Raw genomic sequence first — 18,619 nt, 5'->3', positions numbered from 1 at the left:
GAGTTCGTCAATAGAAAGGGCTCTGTTCCAGCAATGTGCAACTCATCTGCAATCACTGGTATCACATCTTAGAAATCCATGACAAATAACCTGACAGCTGCCATGATGCCAATATACATGAGAGCTCTCACGTTGCTGCTGAATTTGAGGGGCCAAACCCCTGTAGTGCTGGTTGCTGAGAGTTGAGGGCTACCCACTGCAAGAATGACTAATGAAACCACTATGCAACTCCCTAATTGACACTGAACATAGAATGAGCTGCACTTATCTTCAGCAGGCCCATGGTAGAACATTTATAAGCCTACTGCTTCTATCAGTCTGAGGGTGGCTTTGCAGCAGACTGCAATCAGAACGTGTCACATAATCCCAGCCTGCTGTGCTCTGCTCAGCTGGAACAGCCAAAGAGGGATATGATGAAGGCTGATGAACTGGGAGAGCAGGGGCAGCCTTCCACAGAGGAGGATGAGATTATTGAACGGAGGGGTATCACCTCCAGCATGGCAGAGTGGTGCAGAGTCAGGCTAAAACAAGCCAGACAGCACCTAATGTTAGCCAGCTCCAGTAAATTTCTCGATTATAAAAGCATTGAGGTTTCGGGATGGAACAGGAGTATGAAATTGAGCAATACGAGGATGATTAGATTGAATTGCAGGGCAGGCTCAAAGGGCTGAATGTTCTACTCCTGCTTCTAGTTTCTATGTTTATATATTTCTAAGACCATGACAAAATTGCTAGTGGCTAAACCTGGAATTGCCTTGTACTTTTTTCAGGGCAGAGGGAGTGGATGCTGCTCTCTGCCCGTACACTGAAAACTATGGGCAAACTGAGTGGAGCTCGGAATACCTGAAGCCATGCTTTATGGTAATTTATTCTAGAATAAGTCTGGTTTACAACTATTAAATATGCCAAATAAAACATAATGTAAAATAATCTGATTTATGATAATGTCCCAGGATGCAGAGATCACTTACCAACTGTAAAATTGTTGGTGTTCAATGCACAAGAAGGTCCTTACTATTCCAAGAGACAAATGCAGCTTCTATCTATTGAATTTCTACTCGCTTTGAGCATTAGTAAATAAAAGTGAATGTTTTGATGCTATTAAAAGCTTCCCTGCATGCACTGGTCCCACCTTACATAACGATAAGGCAGTGGGCACTGGGGACGGAGTAGTAGTGATTTAGAATGGCATGTAAGATGGGATGTGTTGAAGGACAGATGAACTGTGTGGCCCAGTGTCAAACATCAACTGAGATAAGAATGTGCAGTTGTGTGTATAAGGAAACTATGTGCCTTGAGAAGGGTTGCTTTGTGGCTGCTGTGGCACACTTTGTGCACAGCACAAGCCAGCTCCAGATCCCCATGAATTGATCGAATGCACAACTGGGGTTCTACGATGGCTCTGGTGCCAGGAATCCTGGGATATCCCAGCAGTAGCGAGTACTGTTGGCTGTGGTGAATGGGAGAATTGGGTGAACATCAGATGAGAGGGACACGATTGGTACGTGGTAGGTAATTAATGAGGCAAATCTGGGGTAATCATGTGAAAAACTTCCCATGGAGAGAAACTCTCTGTGAAACTCAGAGAAAGTGAGGATTGCAGATGCTGGAGATCAGAGTCAAAAAGTGTGATGTGGAAAAAGCACAGCCAGTCAGGCAGCAAGCAAGGAGTAGGAAAATTGACATTTCAAGCATAAGCTCTTCATCAGGAATATGGGGAATGCCCAAGGGGGCAGAGAGATAAATGAAAGGGATGTGGGGCTGGGGCGAAGGCAGCTGGGAATACAATAGGTAAATGAAGGTGGGGGATGATGTTGATAGGTTGGAGCAGAGGGTGGAGCGGATAGGTGGGAAAGAAGATGGACTGGTAGGACAGTTCAAGAGGGTGTGGCCGAGTTGGATGGTTGGATCTGAGATAAGGTGGGGGAGGGGAGCTGAGGAAACTGGTGAAATCCACATTGATTCCATGTAGTTGGAGGGTCCCAAAGCGGAAGCTGAGGCATTTTTCCTCCAGGCATGAGGTGGCTAGGATCTGGCAGTGGAGGAGGCCCAGGATTTGCATGTCCTTGGCAGAGTGTGAGGGGGAGTTGAAGTGTTTGGCCACAGGGCGCTGGGGTGGTTTAGTGCGTGTGTCCCACAGATGATTTCTGAAACATTCCACATGTTGGCGTCCTGTCTCCCCAATGTAAAGGAGACCACATCGGGAGCAACGGACACAGTTTATTGGCATGTATGGAGGCATAAGAAAATTTCTGCCGGATGTGGAAGGATCATTTGGGGCCTTGGATGGAGGTTAGGGGGGAAGTGTGGGCGCAGGTTTTATAAACCTCATGCAGTGGCATTGCAGTGGCAGATGCCAGGATTGGAGAGTGGGTTGGTGTGGGGCATGGGCCTAACAAGGGAGTCACGGAGGGAATGGTCTCTGCGGAATGCAGATAGGGGAGGGGAGGGAAATATATTTCTGGTGATGGGGTCTGTTTGTGTGTGGCAGAAATGGCAGAGGATGATGCGTTGTATCCAGAGGTTGATGAGGTGGAAGGTGGAGATATGGGAAATGGAGGAGATGTGCTGGAGGGCATCATTGACCACACGGGAGGGAAAATTGCAGTCCTTAAAGAAGTAGGCCATCTGTTATGTCTATGGTGAAATTGGTCCTCCTAGGAGCAGATGCAGCAGAGGCTGAGGAATGAAGACATAACAATTCCGAATGCAATCCTCAGAAACTCAAGCAATGTGGGGTAGAAAGTCACCTGAATATCAGTATCAAAAATATATTTTAACAAGTTAGCAGCTACTCTGCATTTCTTAATATCTATTGAAAGTAATCAGCTTACAGAACAGTTTAATACCAAATTTTTTAATGATTGCAGACTTTTAAAAATATTTTGATGGTCCTCATGAACAAATCCACAATCTGCAAACACATTATTAGCGGAAACTTATCACAGTATAAAACTGCTTTGACCTGATGGTACAGTTGTCCTGTGGCTGTAACCTTGGTGAGTTTTGTTGTAAAATGTTAATAATGTCTACATATAACGATGGTTAATGAGAGAAAGGTGCAAATCTTCAAAGCTTTCTTTTCTCAATCAACATTTTTCAGAAGGTGACAGTGCAGCATTAGCAATCTGAGCATTGAAGCATTTCACAACACTAAGTTATCTTTCACTCCAAAGGAGATAAGTTATCTTGTGCTTCTATAACTAGCAGAGGGCATATCAAAATTATATGCTAAGGTATCTAAGCAGAATCTACAATTTGCTTCTTGTTTGCATAGGTGCTGGGTCCAATTTCATGTTGGGGCTCATATTGGTTCCTGCCTGTACTAATGGGACTTGGATAAGAGTTTACTGAGCAGATCATAAATCACAACAGGACAACCTTGGCAAAGAAAGACTCATGTTGGGTTTGTGTGTATGCATACTTCACAAATGACATCTGCAACATACTTCTGTCTCCAGGTGCTGCAACCAACTCAGATTTGAAATCAAATCATAATGATAGAGCCTCAAAAGTTTACAAATGAAAGTGTTCCACCCTCTCCAAATATGGTTTGGTTATTTACCCACAAAGATTAATACTTACAATCAAGAGATTGTGCTGTTCCTAAGACATTGATGAAATGGAGATGATATTGCAGTAGCAGAGTGTTTATAATAAAAGGGTACTTGTGAGAAACATAATTAAATCTACATCTGGTGCATTTTTATAAATCAGGTTATTTTAAACCAAGTTTTATCTGGAGTATATAACATTTGTAAACCACAATTATTCTGGAGTAAATTACCATACAGCATGGTTTCAGGTATTCTGAGCTCCACTTAGTTTGCCCATAGTTTTCAGTGTATGGGTCTACAGCAGCACACACTCCTTCTGCCCTGAAAGTACAAGGCAACATCCCGTTCCAGGTTTAGCCACTAGCAATTTTGTCATGGTCTTAGAAATATATAAACATAGAAACTAGAGGCAGGAGTAGAACATTCAGCCTTTTCAGATTGCTCTGTAGTTCAATATCACCATGGCTCATCCTCATATTGCTCAATTTCATATTCCTGTTCTCTCCCAAAACCTCAATGCCTTTACAATCTAGAAATTTTTCTAACTTTTTCTTGAATACATTTAATGATTTGGCCTCCACAGCCTTCTATGGTCAAAGAATTACTCAGGTTCACTACCCTTTAAGGGAAGAAATGTTTCCTCTTCTCAGTCTTTAATGCCTACTCCACATCCTACAACAATGACTCCTGGTTCTAAACTCCCAGCCAGGGAAAATGTCCTTCCTGCAACTAGGTTGTCCCGCCCTGTTAGATTTTATACGTTTCACTCAGATCCCCTCTCATATTTCTAACCTCTAGTGAAGACATGGGCATTCTAGATATGTGTCCATTATCGGCAATAGCCTAGTTATAATATTCTAATTGGACCTGTTAACAAATATCGAGCACTGCTTCAATTTTAAGGCCCAAAATGTGATTGGCTGGATGTGGTAGCTGGATGGTTTCCCATCCTCCTATACCCAATGAGCTAGTGCGATGCAAACATTTGACAACCTCAGTGGTGGGCAAGTTGTTGGAGGGAATCCTGAAGGACAGGATGTACATGTATTTGGAAAGGCAAGGACTGATTCGGGATAGTCAACATGGCTTTGTGCGTGGGAAATCATGTCTCACAAATGTGATTGAGTTTTTTGAAGAAGTAACAAAGAAGATTGATGAGGGCAGAGCAGTAGATGTGATCCATATGGACTTCAGTAAGGCGTTCGACAAGGTTCCCCATGGGAGACTGATTAGCAAGGCAAGATCTCACGGAATACAGGGAGAACTAGCCATTTGGATACAGAACTGGCTCAAAGGTAGAAGACAGAGGGTGGTGGTGGAGTATTGTTTTTCAGACTGGAGGCCTGTGACCAGTGGAGTGCCACAAGGATCGGTGCTGGGTCCTCTACTTTTTGTCATTTACGTAAATGATTTGGATGTGAGCATAAGAGGTACAGTTAAGTTTGCATATGACACCAAAATTGGAGGTGTAGTGGACAGCGAAGAGGGTTACCTCAGATTACAACAGGATCTGGACCAGATGGGCCAATGGGTGAGAAGTGGCAGATGGAGTTTAATTCAGATAAATGCGAGGTGCTGCATTTTGGGAAAGCAAATTTTAGCAGGACTTATACACTTAATGGTAAGGTCCTGGGGAGTGTTGCTGAACAAAGAGACCTTGGAGTGCAGTTTCATAGCTCCTTGAAAGTGAAGTCGCAGGGAGATAGGATAGTGAAGAAGGCATTTGGTATACTTTCCTTTATTGGTCAGAGTATTGAGTACAGGAGTTGGGAGGTCATGTCGGGGCTGTACAGGACATTGGTTAGGCCACTGTTGGAATATTGTGTGCAATTCTGGTCTCCTTCCTATCGGAAAGATGTTGTGAAACTTGAAAGGGTTCAGAAAAGATTTACAAGGATGTTGCCAGGGTTGGATGATTTGAGCTATAGGGAGAGGCTGTTCAGGCTGGGGCTGTTTTCCTGGGAGCGTTGGAGGCTGAGAGGTGACCTTATAGAGGTTTACAAAATTATGAGGGGCATGGATAGGATAAATAGACATAGTCTTTTCCCTGGTGTCGGGAAGTCCAGAACTATAGGTTTAGGGCGAGAGGGGAAAGATATAAAAGAGACCTAAGGAGCAACGTTTTCATGCAGAGGGTGGTACATGTATGGAATGAGCTGTCAGAGGATGTGGCGGAGGCTTGTACAATTGCAACATTTAAGAGGCATTTGGATGGGTATATGAATAGGAAGGGTTTGGAGGGATATGGACTGGGTGCTGACAGGTGGGACTAGATTGGGTTGGGATATCTGGCCGGCATGGACAGGTTGGACCAAAGGGTCTGTTTCTATGCTGTACATCTCTATGACTCTATGACACTGGCAGTATGCTGCATGTTCATGAGCCAGGCCTTATGGCTATAACAAAAAGCAGGTCCTCGCCACCGACATCAAATTGGAAAGTAAGACTTTGTCTCTTTTGTCTAAAGCAAAAAACACTTCAGAAACTGCTCTGCACCGTGGGAAATCATTTTATGCAAACACTGAGACAACAAACACTGTAGGTGAAATTTGCTCAGAAGCTGGTGTGATTAGAACTGGGAATAGAATTAGGAAATTAAAAATGTGTTGCTGGAAAAGTGCAGCAGGTCAGGCAGCATCAAAGGAGAAGGAGAATCGACGTTTCGGGCATAAGCCCTTCTTTATGCCCGAAACGTCGATTCTCCTTCTCCTTTGAAGCTGCCTGACCTGCTGCGCTTTTTCAGCAACACATTTTTAAGCTCTGATCTCCAGCATCTGCAGTCCTCACTTTCTCATAGAATTAGGAAAACCAGAATGTGGCACACACAAGTTTTGGCATTGTCAAATCAGGCAAGTATTGTTAATGCAGTCAAGTGAACTCGGCTAAATATTTTTTAAAGTAAGGCAGAAATTAGGCAAACGTTTTACAGGTCAGGCTGTATCTGTCAGGGAAACAAACTAATTGGCATTTCAGGTACAAATTCTACCTCAGAATGGCATTACGGATAAAACTATGCAAGACAAAAGCGAAAACTTAAAACAGGGAAAATGACATCAAGAATACATGCAGGACCAGACATATAATGGTATCAGGAGAATTGCAGGAAATGATTAACGAGCAGCAGTGATATACGTAGGTAACAATAAAAGAGGCAAATGTAAGAAATCCATGACATGGTTGAACCACTGAGCGAATATGTAAGTATGCTAAAGGGAAAGAGACTTCAAACTGGCAAAATGGGCCATCTCGTCAAAGTAAAGGTACATTGTCTCTAAAGGTACAGACCACACCAAGTCTTTTTCCATCCCAATAACTGGAAATACAGGTACACCCATCCCACATGGTCAGAGAGAAAAAAAAAGCTGGTAAAAATTTATAATAATAGGGCTAAAAGGCTTTAAAGTAACTGGTCAAAAGAGAAGACTCTTTTCCTCAAACTTGGGTTGAGCTTTATCAGGACAATGTAGAAGGCCAAACACAAAGAGAGTCAGAGATGTGCACATAATTGAAATGGTGAGCAACAAGATGTCAAGATCGTACTTGTGAACAGAATGTACAGGTTCTGCAAAACAACCTGCCTCTGGTCTCTCCAACACAGCGAATCCACATCATCAACTGCAAAGATACAGTATACTGCAACATGAGAAAGACAAATAAATAGTTGATTTATCTAGGAGTCTGAGGCCTTGGACATTGGTAAGTGAGAGGGTGAATGTATGAATACATGTTGCATCTCCTTTTGTTAAATGGAAAGCCACTGAGAAGGAAAACAATTTGTGAAGGTGATAGAGGGCGAAACAATTGTTACAATCATTACAAATGTCACATAATCCTTGCATCAGTTTACATCTGGAGTGTCAGTTGAAATATAATTGGTGAGAGAGCTTCTGTTTCTGCAGTTGTGAAACTTCTTTAAAAACTTTCAGGACAGGCGTGTTGCCATGAAGACTTGATACGCTCGAGGTGATAGTTGTGAGCTTTCTTCTCAAAATATCACAATCTGTGCACCGTTCTTTACAATGGCTTGATATACCCAACATGCCTGCTCAGTCACATCAAACAGCAGGTAAGAGTCAACCTTGACTCACACAACACCAAGGGAAAGGGGCTTTGTGTTTTTTAAACTGTCCAACAGTTCCCTTTAAACTAAATTCAAATTCTCAAACTTATTTAGCAGTAAACAGCGAGCACCAACGAATATCTGGAGTCATGATTCAGATTAATATCTCTGCAGAAATACTCACACTATCTATTGTGAGTTTGAAAACTAATCAAACCTTAATTCATATTTCCAAGAAAGTTAAACATTGCAAAAGGGTCAGGATACTGTGCCATCTATTTCATTTGATGCCCTCAATTTTACACAAAGGTCACCATCAAAGCTCTTTAAACAGCATTGGGCAAACATAACACAGCTGTGCTGGCCAATAATGGGGCAGTAAAGTCACTAAGTTGTAAAACTGGTTTACAAGCGAGCTTCAAATAAATTTACCTCCTGCTAGCCTCTGCCATATCCAAGTTAGGCCTGAATACAGAAATATCCAGCCTCACAACCTTAAAATCAGGATAGGCATTTTGGATGTGGAACATAATTTTCAACACAGGTGAGAGACAGAATATAACATTGACTTATTTGTGTGCCCCGACTGATGGGAAACATGAATTCAAACATGGAACAGCAACTTCTTCTTCCCCCATGTGTCAGGTTATGTAACATGGCCCCGATTCTCTGCTAGCTAGAAGGTTGTTACTTCAGCATTTGTCAGAAGAATGCTGGGGAAAAGTGTAGAATCCCCACTGTAGCAGACTCCAAAGAAATTGTCTGGGAAATTTAAGGTTTCATTAGACAATACCCATACGCCTGGAACTCTCCAAAAATCTGGATTTAAAATCAGAGAGTTTGGAGGGTTCTGATGAAATTAATTTGAAGAGTTAAATAAATCGTCCAACTCCTGAGTTACTAATCAACAGTCCCCAAACATATCTCACAAACCGCCAGACAGCTTACATCTCCCAGTCTCTGACCTAACATCCCCAGGATCAGATACTCATAGCTCTCTCCATCTCTAAGATATAGCAGCAGAATTAGGCCATTAGGCCCATCAGATCTGTCCCTTCATTTGACCCATAGCTGATATGTTTATCAACCCCATTCTCCTGTCTTCTCCCTGTAACTCATGATCCACTTACTAATCAAGAATCCATCTATCTCCGCCTTAAATACACTCAGTGACTTGGCTCCACAGCATTTTGGAACACTGAATTCCATAGGTTCATTGTCTGAAGAAATTCCTCTTCATCTCAATTCTAAAGATTCTTCCCTTCACTCTGAAGCTGTGCCTTCTAGCTTATCTCTCCACCCTTCAGGCTCTCTGCCTTTATTCCTAATGAAGGGCTTTTGCCCGAAACGTCGATTATACTGCTCTTCGGATGCTGCCTGAACTGCTGTGTGCTCTTCCAGCACCACTAATCCACAATCTGGTTTCCAGCATCTGCAGTCATTGTTTTTACCTTTGGGTCCTAGTCTCACCTACTAGTGGAAACATCTGCTCCACGTCTACTCTCTCCAAGGTCCCCAAGCCTCCTTCCCCTACCACCAGACCTGACAGTATCCTACTCAGCAGCCACTCTATTCACCTCTACCAGCAACTTAACACAAAAGCATAAGAACTAGGGGCAGGAGTAGGGAGTTCAGCCCCCCTCCCCCAAGACTGTACTGTCATTTAATGTCTTCGTGGTTGATCTCTTCCAGGTCTCAACTCCACTTTTCCTACCTGTTCTCCATAAGGATGTTCTGCACTTATGCTCTGACAACAGCTGCCAGAATGGCTCTCAAGACTTTTGGGTTTCAAAGTATGGCACCTGACAGACCTGACATCGGAAACACAGCTCCACATTTCTGAAGGAACTCTGATTGGAATCTGCTGCTGAAATGTGGAGCTCCTTTCTTTCGTGACAAAGGGCTATTGACAGTGAGATGGCCTCTCCTTGGAAAATTCTGCCGAACAAGGTGGAGAGTGCAACGTCCATCTCAATGTATCTCAAAAACTGACTCAGTCCAAACAGCAGAAAAGCAACAGTGTAAATATTTTAAATTCTCACTCCAGCTGCCAATGTTATTTTCCCAAGTGAGACTATCAAATCAGAGCCAAATTACATTTTTAGACTGAACACCTCAGGTCATCAACACCCAGATGGCAATTGACCATACTGTCAATAAAGAGAAACAACTTTCAGACCAATAAGCTGGATTGAACCTTAGTTCTTACAGGTCAGAGGATAAAACTGTATTCCATTGTCCTTGAATTACATTATCCTTGAAGCCCTGTGCTATAATTAACTCATACTATTTCATTCTGTACAGATTTACATGGAAAACATTCAAAAATCAGATTCAGATGCACATTTGCCAGTGATATATAAAATATAGCACTTGCTGCCACACTAGAAATAGTAAATTCAACTTCCCAAGCTCACCACTTTAATCTGTTCTGCTAGGTTAGTTAGTAGAGTCCAAACATAACAACCATGTGGAATCTTCCACTTTGCAGGCCACATTCGGCTCTGGAATGGAAGTGAAATTCATTTCTGCCCCGGGGCAGGTTGATTTCTCTGTTGCAGTCCCACAATTCTCAGCTTATTATGCACAGGTACCTCAGATAACCTTGCAACAGTGACAAACAGTAAGCCGATAACTCCACTGTTACCTTACAGGTTCCTGTTGCCATATTTTAAAGCACCAGACTGGCATTCATTCCCTGCAATGCCAGCAGCATCACTTGGATTCTGAAATTAGAGGCATTATCTAAATATTCGGGTCCTTCCAGCATTCCATAACCAGGCTGCATCCTATAGTCTGACAAATGTCCACCCTTCCCAACCTCCTTCACCCATGTCTATTACATAGCAGCCTCCTTCTCTCAGTCATCCTCATCCTAGAGTACAACTTAGACCACTGTCACCCAGTTTCAATTGTCACACAGCACTGACAAAAGAAGTAATAGCCACACACTCCAAAGTCTTGCGAGTATCATGTGCTTGCAGCACACCCCTTATGTGTAGCTGGGAATCAGAAGACTAATACTGGTCACTCATGGAGAACTTATTTGGGAAAGGGAAACTTAATTCTGGTGAGCTGATCTTCCAAACAGCACAATATGCATACTGAAAAGTTTCCCAACACTTGTCACTGGGAAGTGTGGCCCACCTTTAAAGATTCTGAGAACTTAATTGCAAACCTTCATTCCTTTGTCAGGAACATAACTTTTATGTAAAACATGCCCTCCTCCTTCAGCCAAACTGAAAGTTTAGAAATCATTGAGTCATACAACACTGAAATAGATCCTCAGTCCAATTTGTCCATACCAGGTTTCCCAACCTAGTCCCATTTGCCTGCAATTGGTCCATATTCCTCTCATCCTTTCCTATTCATATAATCACCTTAAAGAAATCTTGAAAGGGAGAGAAATGCCAACAACAAACAGCAGTGGCTACCCAAAAGCATTAAACTCACAAATGTAGAAGGCTGCCAAAATGTCAGCTTGGCTCTTTTGGTGGCATGCTCCGTATTCTTGACCATGGCCAGCACTTGAATATAGTACTGAGGGAGTGCTACCTTGCCAGGAATTCTGTCTTCAAGAGAAGACACTAACTCAGAAGAATGAGTGCCTTTTCAGTTGCAAGCAAAACACTTCTGGCATTATTAGTAAGTCAAGGAAGTGTTTCAAGAGAAACAGAGCTCTCTTAATGTTCTGGCCTAGGGTGCGAAGAGTATATTTCAGCTAATTTGCTGTCTATTGAATCTTACTGTATATTGAATCTTGCTGTGCTCGGATTGGCTTCTGTCAATATAACAGTATTAATAATGTTTCAAACTTACTGTGCTGGAAACTGTGCCTTTAAACATGTCCAGAGAATTTGATAAACTGAAAGTTATTTTGTTGTTCAAATCACTTTACAGTGGTGAGACTCATTGCATCACTGCATTAATACTACTGTTAAATTCAGCAAATATTTCACTATTTTCTCAATGAAATGAAGGTTGTGCTAGAAAGCAAGATTCATTTTCCAGATGACAGAAAGCCAGAATGTAGTAATTACTGGCCAAGTGCTGATAAAGAAGAAAGAATACCTCAGTGTAAATGGACTGGATTCTTAGAGGTTGAGCAATCAAGTAAAGTAGTTGGTAACAGTTGTGATTCCTTTTAATCAGGAACTACTTCTTAAACAGTGAATCATTAACTAGTGGTTAAACTTCATAGCTTGAACAAATATGTGCTGTAAGTAAATTGGTAAAAAGCAGTTAATGGTAAAACCTGGAAACTCAACTATTATTTAAACAAGGGTTAACTATAATAGAAGCTTGCTGGAAAGGATTGGATTTATAGTACAATCATTTATATATAGTACTTTTAACATTACTTTTCATTCCAAAGTGCCACCCATATAGAAGTAGATAAGAGGCTAGATACAGAGTAATGGTGATAGAGATTAGGAGAAGCTGGGAGACCAGATCAGGCTCCATTCAAAGTGTAGAAAGGCATTTCAGTGGCAGCTAAGCTAATCTTAGAATGAGACTGCAATTTAGTGAAACTACTGCACAAGGTTACCCACATGTTAAATACCATGGGCAGGAAGTAAAAGACAGAGTTAAGATGTTGGCAAAAGCAATAGAATGGAATGAATATCCATTGCCAACCCATTTAGACTCAAAGTTAAAAATCACACAACACCAGGTTATAGTCCAACAGGTTTAATTGGAAGCACACTAGCTTTCGCTCCGAAAGCTAGTGTGCTTCCAATTAAACCTGTTGGACTATAACCTGGTGTTGTGTGATTTTTAAATTTGTACACCCCAGTCCAACACCGGCATCTCCAAATCATGACCATTTAGACTCAGTCAAGTATGGCACATGCAGGGTGTTGTATGTGACAGGAGGAGAGAAAACACCATGAGAACTGTCATACAGTACTCAATTCTTGTGAAACCCAGCAGGAGTGTAAAAAATAAGGCTGAATGCTTACCAAAACGGCCAAATGGATGATGGGATTGGACATCTCCATCACAATAGATAGCAAACCTGAGCCAATTTGATATTCAGAAATATAATGCCACCCTCGATCCTGGAGTGAAGAGTCAGAGAAAGTCACAATGCTGCAGACCACAATTCCATGGAAACTGTCCCAGAAAGTCAGACTGCCATTCTGGAGAAGACGGGTGTTAACAGGAATTGAAACCACCCACCCTGGAAACAATGCAAAAGGAGCTACAGAGGCTGCCAAGTGTGGAGATGGGTCATGTAAAATGCCACTTCTGGTGATCCTTTGTCCCAGTTCTAATTTTAAAAAAGCCCTTTAGCCCTCTCCCTCCATACGCCCTATCCATGCCAACCGATATCCCACATCCATCCTGTGTCAACTTATGTCATTTTCCCCATCCCTTACATGTCACCTCCATGCCAACGCATGATCCCCATCCACCCTTTGTCTATACCATCTCCATGACAATGCACACACTGTCAAATATGGCCAGAGCTCAGGAGATATGCTGAGTTGAAATAAAGTTTATGAGTAATGTAGAAAAAAAACTCTTTCCTATAAACACACGCAATAGATTTAAGTTCTTTCGACAATTTGAAACTGTGTAAAATGTTTAATTCACGTATTTAAACCTTTTTTTTTAAAACTTTTGTATTCAGTGCCACACAAAGGTGTCATAACAAATTGGAGTTGTCAATCAATGAACCGATGGGCACATCACTCTGATAACAACAGGTTATGGAATCAGTCAGGCAACACAGGTGTTATGGTGATACCTCCTGGCTTATGTCAGTTGAGAGAGTAAAAATGTAAGTGCAGTTTTAATTTAAATTGCAGACTTCTTAAAAGTGAAGGGAAATTAGGTTTGAATAGCTCAAAAGATTAACAATTACACAGAACTTATCTACTTTTTATAAACATTCATGTCCACTCTTACCAATCCCAAATGTATTGCGAAGGAGGCCCCTACCTCACCATTTAACTCCAGCAGTTTAGACCATTCTTTCAAGGTCTAAAGCCATGACTCTCTTTATGGCCATTCCACTTTCAAAAAAATAGATCTGTTTGAAGGCAACTGCCTCTGTGATGTAGAGGATGAGTAAACTACAGTCCATCCCTGCTTCCATCTCAGTGAAAAAGCTGGGTGTCAAGTTCCAAAATTAGAACTCGCACCATTTTGGCTAAACAGTTCCATCCGCATGAAAATTCAGGTCCAAGATGGAGTTATTGCACTGGACACAGCAAAGGTTAGACGATATTTCAGCTGAAATGCACAGTTTAAAATAGACCGTTTGATTAATGCCAGTATTTGCACTGTACATGAGCCTTCACCTATCCCTTTACATTTAATTCCAATTTTTCTAAGCTTTTGGCCCTTATATGCATCCCTTTAAATGAACTGATGCATTAATTAATCCTTATGGTAGCACATTCCATATTTTTAATAGTTCTTCATAAAATTTTCTTTTATAATATCTTGGCCAAGTGCTGGAAAATGGTGTCAAAATAGTTAGATGTTTGGTTTTTACCAGTGAACCAAAGGCCTTTTTCTGTGCTTTAGACTTTTATGAATCTATACACCCAACATCTGCAAATTTTGCAACTGTACCTCCAACTCCAAGTCATTCATTAAACTGTGAACAGTGATTCCAGCATTGATCCTTGTGGATAATCACATCCCATCTTTGTTTGTCTGGAATGGTACACTTAACATCTGACTTTCTGTTTTCAGTTCTATAGCCAACCTACTTTTTATTCTGATCCTTGTCCTCTGCCTCCACATTCTGACCTTCATCATGAATGTACCATGTGATACTATATTGAAATACTTTTAGATTCTCCTTGAGTAGAATTGAAATGAGCTCACGTTACTTACACTAGTGCATCAAGTCAATGTTGAATTTGAAGTGATGCCTGCCATTGAACAATATGTACTCCCATACCGGAATTATGTCTTATTGTAGAGGTAATTGTTCATTTACTATTGATTCATGCAATGTCATCAATTTTGAAATTGTCACTTACGGAATCCTCTTATTCAGATTCATGCTACACAGTCCTTAGTTGTTTTGGTACATGTGTTCATTATAGTAACAAAAGATTATGTTTCAACATGGAGATACAGTTGCTGGTTGAGAAATAGGAATTGCATTCTTTTTCACATCAACATTTTAATAAACTGCATTTTAGCGCTTGTGATTGCCGCTAGTGCAATGGACAATCTTCCACATTTGGTACCATAATCAACATCCCAAAATTACAGGTTAGAATAAAAGACAGTTGCTTGTAGAGTATGCCTCTACTTTAATGTCCAACAGGTTTAATTGGAAGCACTAGCTTTCGGAGCGCCGCTCCTTCATCAGGTAGTTGTGGAGTACACAAGTTAAGCATGCTTAACTTCATTGCTCAATCTTTGAGTCTAGGGGTTGGGATGTCACAATTGGGTTGTGCAGGACACTCGTGAGGCCTCTTCTGAGTTCTATGTCCAGTTCTGGGTGCTCTCCTAAAGGATACTATTAAATTGGAGAGGGCTCAGAAATGAGTTATACCAGGTTGTTGCCAGAAATGGAAGGTTTGAGTTATAACGATTGGCTGGGACTTCTTTCACCAAGGCATAGGAAGTTGAGGGGTGACTTTATTGAGGTTTATAAAATCATGAGGGGCATAGATAAGGTGACTCGCAAGGGTTTTTTTCCCCCCAGGGTGGGGGAGTTCAAAACCACTGTGCATATTTTTAAGGTGAGAGAAGAAATATTTAAGAAGTACATCTGGGCAACTTTTTAACACAGACAGTGGTTCATGTGTGGAATGAACTGCCAGAGGAAGTGATGGATGCAGATGCAGTTACAACATTTAAAAGTCATTTGGATAAGTGCATGATTAGGAAAGTGGTTGGAGGGATATGAGTCCAGCATGCAAGCGGAACTAGTTTAGTCTGGGAACATGGTGGACTAGTTGGACCCAAGGGTCTGTTTCCATGCAGCTTGACTCTATAATAGCCAAAGACATTCTTCCTGAGTCTTGGTCAACATTTATCCTTCAACCACCATCAATAAAATTACTTATCTCATGTCTCTTTGTGACACCTTGCTCTGCAAAATGTGACTGTTACGTAACAGTTGTCATTTATCTTGTAACATTCCGATATGAAGAGCATTAGTTATCTATTTTCCTTACTTGAGTACTAGAAACATGAACATGTGTTCAATGAGATCCACACATGAAGGAGTACCATTCAATTTATTATTCCCTGCATGGACCACATGTAATTTACTTCATCACAACTTCAATCTAACTCACTGATGGCTCAAAGAAAGATTTGAATAGGAATAAATACTGCCATAGAATCAGTCACATCCCATTAGTGAACAGAAAAGAGTTTTTGTTGTTTCGTAATCTTTCTAAGTCCAAACACTAGTCATCTATCCAGCTTTCACCCTCCCATCACTTACCATATTTCCCACGATACTGCCATGATTGCAGTAACTTAGCAAACACCAATTTCCACATTTGACACTGATAGCAACTTACCTTCATATCTACATTTTGACTTTTGATCTTTTTACACATCGGACATTCAACTCTAACTTATTTTTTAAAATGCATTCATTAATCTTCAATCCCAATACAATCCAAGCATTCAGCTACCTCTTTCATCATTAACTGTAACAAATCTCTTCAAATTGGATTCTAAACCAAGAACCTGACAATCAAGCATACAGAGAACCTCAAATATTGGCAATTCAAAATATTTCAGGAGAAAATAGCAAGGCAAATCAATAAACCAAAACTGATCTTTCAGGGTGACAAAAGAGGCCACGTCAAATACAGTAAATGAGGTTCTAAGGAAATGTTTCCTGGGGTCTTCAGAGGGTTGGTGCACATTCCGCAAACTTGGTTCTGTCTCCCTCTCAGATAATCAAAAAGCAGGATTCAAAGCTCAGGAACATGTTGATGCAGTTGGACAATATCTGAAATTAACATTCCATAAAAACCATGTCAACAGATACAACTTGTACATGGGCCGAATGGCCTCTTTCTGCATTGTAAAGCCTCTATGACGTTTTTATGACTCCCTGGGTTATAGAAGTAGAGGATGGCAGCATGAACTGCTCTGGTAAGGAAAATCCTTCCACAACAAGATTGTAGCTGGCATTCTAGTTGTACGAGTTACAGAGTGGCCCACTAAAACAACAGAAATCCGTCTAGATCAATGTGTGATTTTAAACATTAAGCTTATGTTAAGGTAGTGACATTTTTTGTGTTTCTATTCTTAATAAGACTGAAATACTGTGTAGTAAATTGGAATTGCTGCCTGACCTGCTGTGCTTTTCCAGCACCACATTCTCGACATTGTACAATAACAACTTGTTTCACGTTTAACAGGTGCTGCGACTCGACCATGTTCTTTTTCCATTTCTAACCCCTTCTTCCTGCCGGAACCATAATCTAAATAGAGTGCAGTCCGATGGAAACCTCGTACTGAAATCAGGGGGCACCAGCACCACTGAAACAGAACCCGCCTAATTTACATGCTGGGTCCTTACTGCTCAAAACACAACTTTACATATATGCATAAATCAATGCGATCAGATTTATTTTCAAATGTTAAAACAGCAAGTTAAAATAAGCCACGCTTGCTTTCATTGTAAACACATGCTGGTTGTAACTAATCAGAGAAATCTTCACTTACGCTGCAAGCTTTGAACGGTGATTGATCGATCCAAGCACTTCAAACAATTGTCCCAAACCAGCATGTCTTTCCCCCCCCCAAAAAAACACTGAGATTTCCCTCGCGTTTGAAAGGAGTTTTACCTGGAAGAGGCCAGTTGTTGTGTCCCTTTGCTCTACTTACACTTGATAGCTCCAGACACAAACGGGGACTGACAGGTAAGACTGTCTCTCCCCGTTGCTGTATTTGCATATGAAACACACAACCCCCCCAAAAAATCACCCTGCCCACAACGTGAGAACTTCAGCTCAGTTGCTCGTTTCTCGTCTGCGTTGCTTCTTTGTGCTCCCTGACACAATACAGCATCTGATAGCATTGGGTATAAACTTGATTGTTTTTTTTTATATACGACCCGCCTCCTGTTACTTTGTTTCAAGCCTGCTCCATTCTGCTAAAATTATTAATTCCTGAGCAGGCCGGGGGAAAAGAAAACATAATCAACAATGGAAGAAAACACAATCAGATTTTTTTTTTATAAAACAACAGAGTTTAGAGTGTGAAGAATGTAAAAATATTCATTGTTCCAGCGACCAAATTCAAAAGGCACATTTTACAGAATGTAAAGTGTTCATCCTGAACCAACCCGAAGCCATTCAAAATTGGCCGAGCAGAGATTACCACAGGACAAGCGCGTTCATGATCTAAATTTGTTCTCGTTCATATCGAAATATCAAATAAACTCCGCAGTGATTCTAATCCGTGCTGATCACACGCGGATGTTTCAAACAAGCCACAGGGAGTGTAGTCAGACTGAGTGAAAGCGCCCAACAGGAGAGTATAATTAACACAATGCCTTAGAGCAGCATCGGGCTGCTCTCTCATCAGAGACATGGCTGGCAGTGGTTTACCACGAGAGATGTTGAGAAGCAGAGGCCTTCATGGTACCCTCAGCTGGTGAGGGAATGGAACCCATTATTTTGTCACCAGCTATCCAGCCAATGAAGCTCCTGTGAAAGACCAATGTCCTGGAACTCTCCTAACAGTAATATGAGAGGTCCTACACCCAAAGGTCGAGAAGTCGAAAAGTGTGGCACTGGAAAACCACAGCAGGTGAGGCAGATTCCAAGGAGCAGAATTTCAAGAAGACAGGTCACAACCACCACCTCACAGTGAGCGATGAATGATAAATTCTGACCTAGCTACATTGCACAAGAGAATAAAACAAAACCTAAATCCATTCTGTAGGATGGACTGGCCAGTAGAGGTAAAAACAATGACTGCAGATGCTGGAAACCAGATTCTGGATCAATGGTGCTGGAAGAGCACAGCAGTTCAGGCAGCATCGAGGAGC

At 41.4% G+C, this 18,619-nt stretch overlaps 1 protein-coding gene across 4 annotated transcripts in view; it reads right to left on the bottom strand.

Moving 5' to 3' along the window:
* Positions 1-17,571, bottom strand: part of lypd6b (LY6/PLAUR domain containing 6B) — a 192,140-nt gene extending 174,569 nt beyond the window's left edge. Inside the window, exon 1 of one of the 4 annotated variants that reach the window (XM_043694137.2) lies at positions 17,412-17,571. The gene's annotated coding sequence lies outside the window, so the exon portion shown is untranslated. The other 3 variants (XM_043694136.2, XM_043694140.2, XM_087989248.1) reach the window with 3 other exon arrangements.
* Positions 17,572-18,619: the final 1,048 nt, after the last annotated feature.

Source organism: Chiloscyllium plagiosum, unplaced genomic scaffold (assembly GCF_037043375.1).
Source record: "Chiloscyllium plagiosum isolate Xiang-an unplaced genomic scaffold, Cpla_swu_hap1 HiC_scaffold_7, whole genome shotgun sequence".
In the NCBI taxonomy this organism is placed as follows: domain Eukaryota; kingdom Metazoa; phylum Chordata; class Chondrichthyes; order Orectolobiformes; family Hemiscylliidae; genus Chiloscyllium; species Chiloscyllium plagiosum.
The sequence above is the reverse complement of the archived record's forward strand: the minus strand, read 5'-3'. Positions and strand labels throughout refer to the sequence as shown.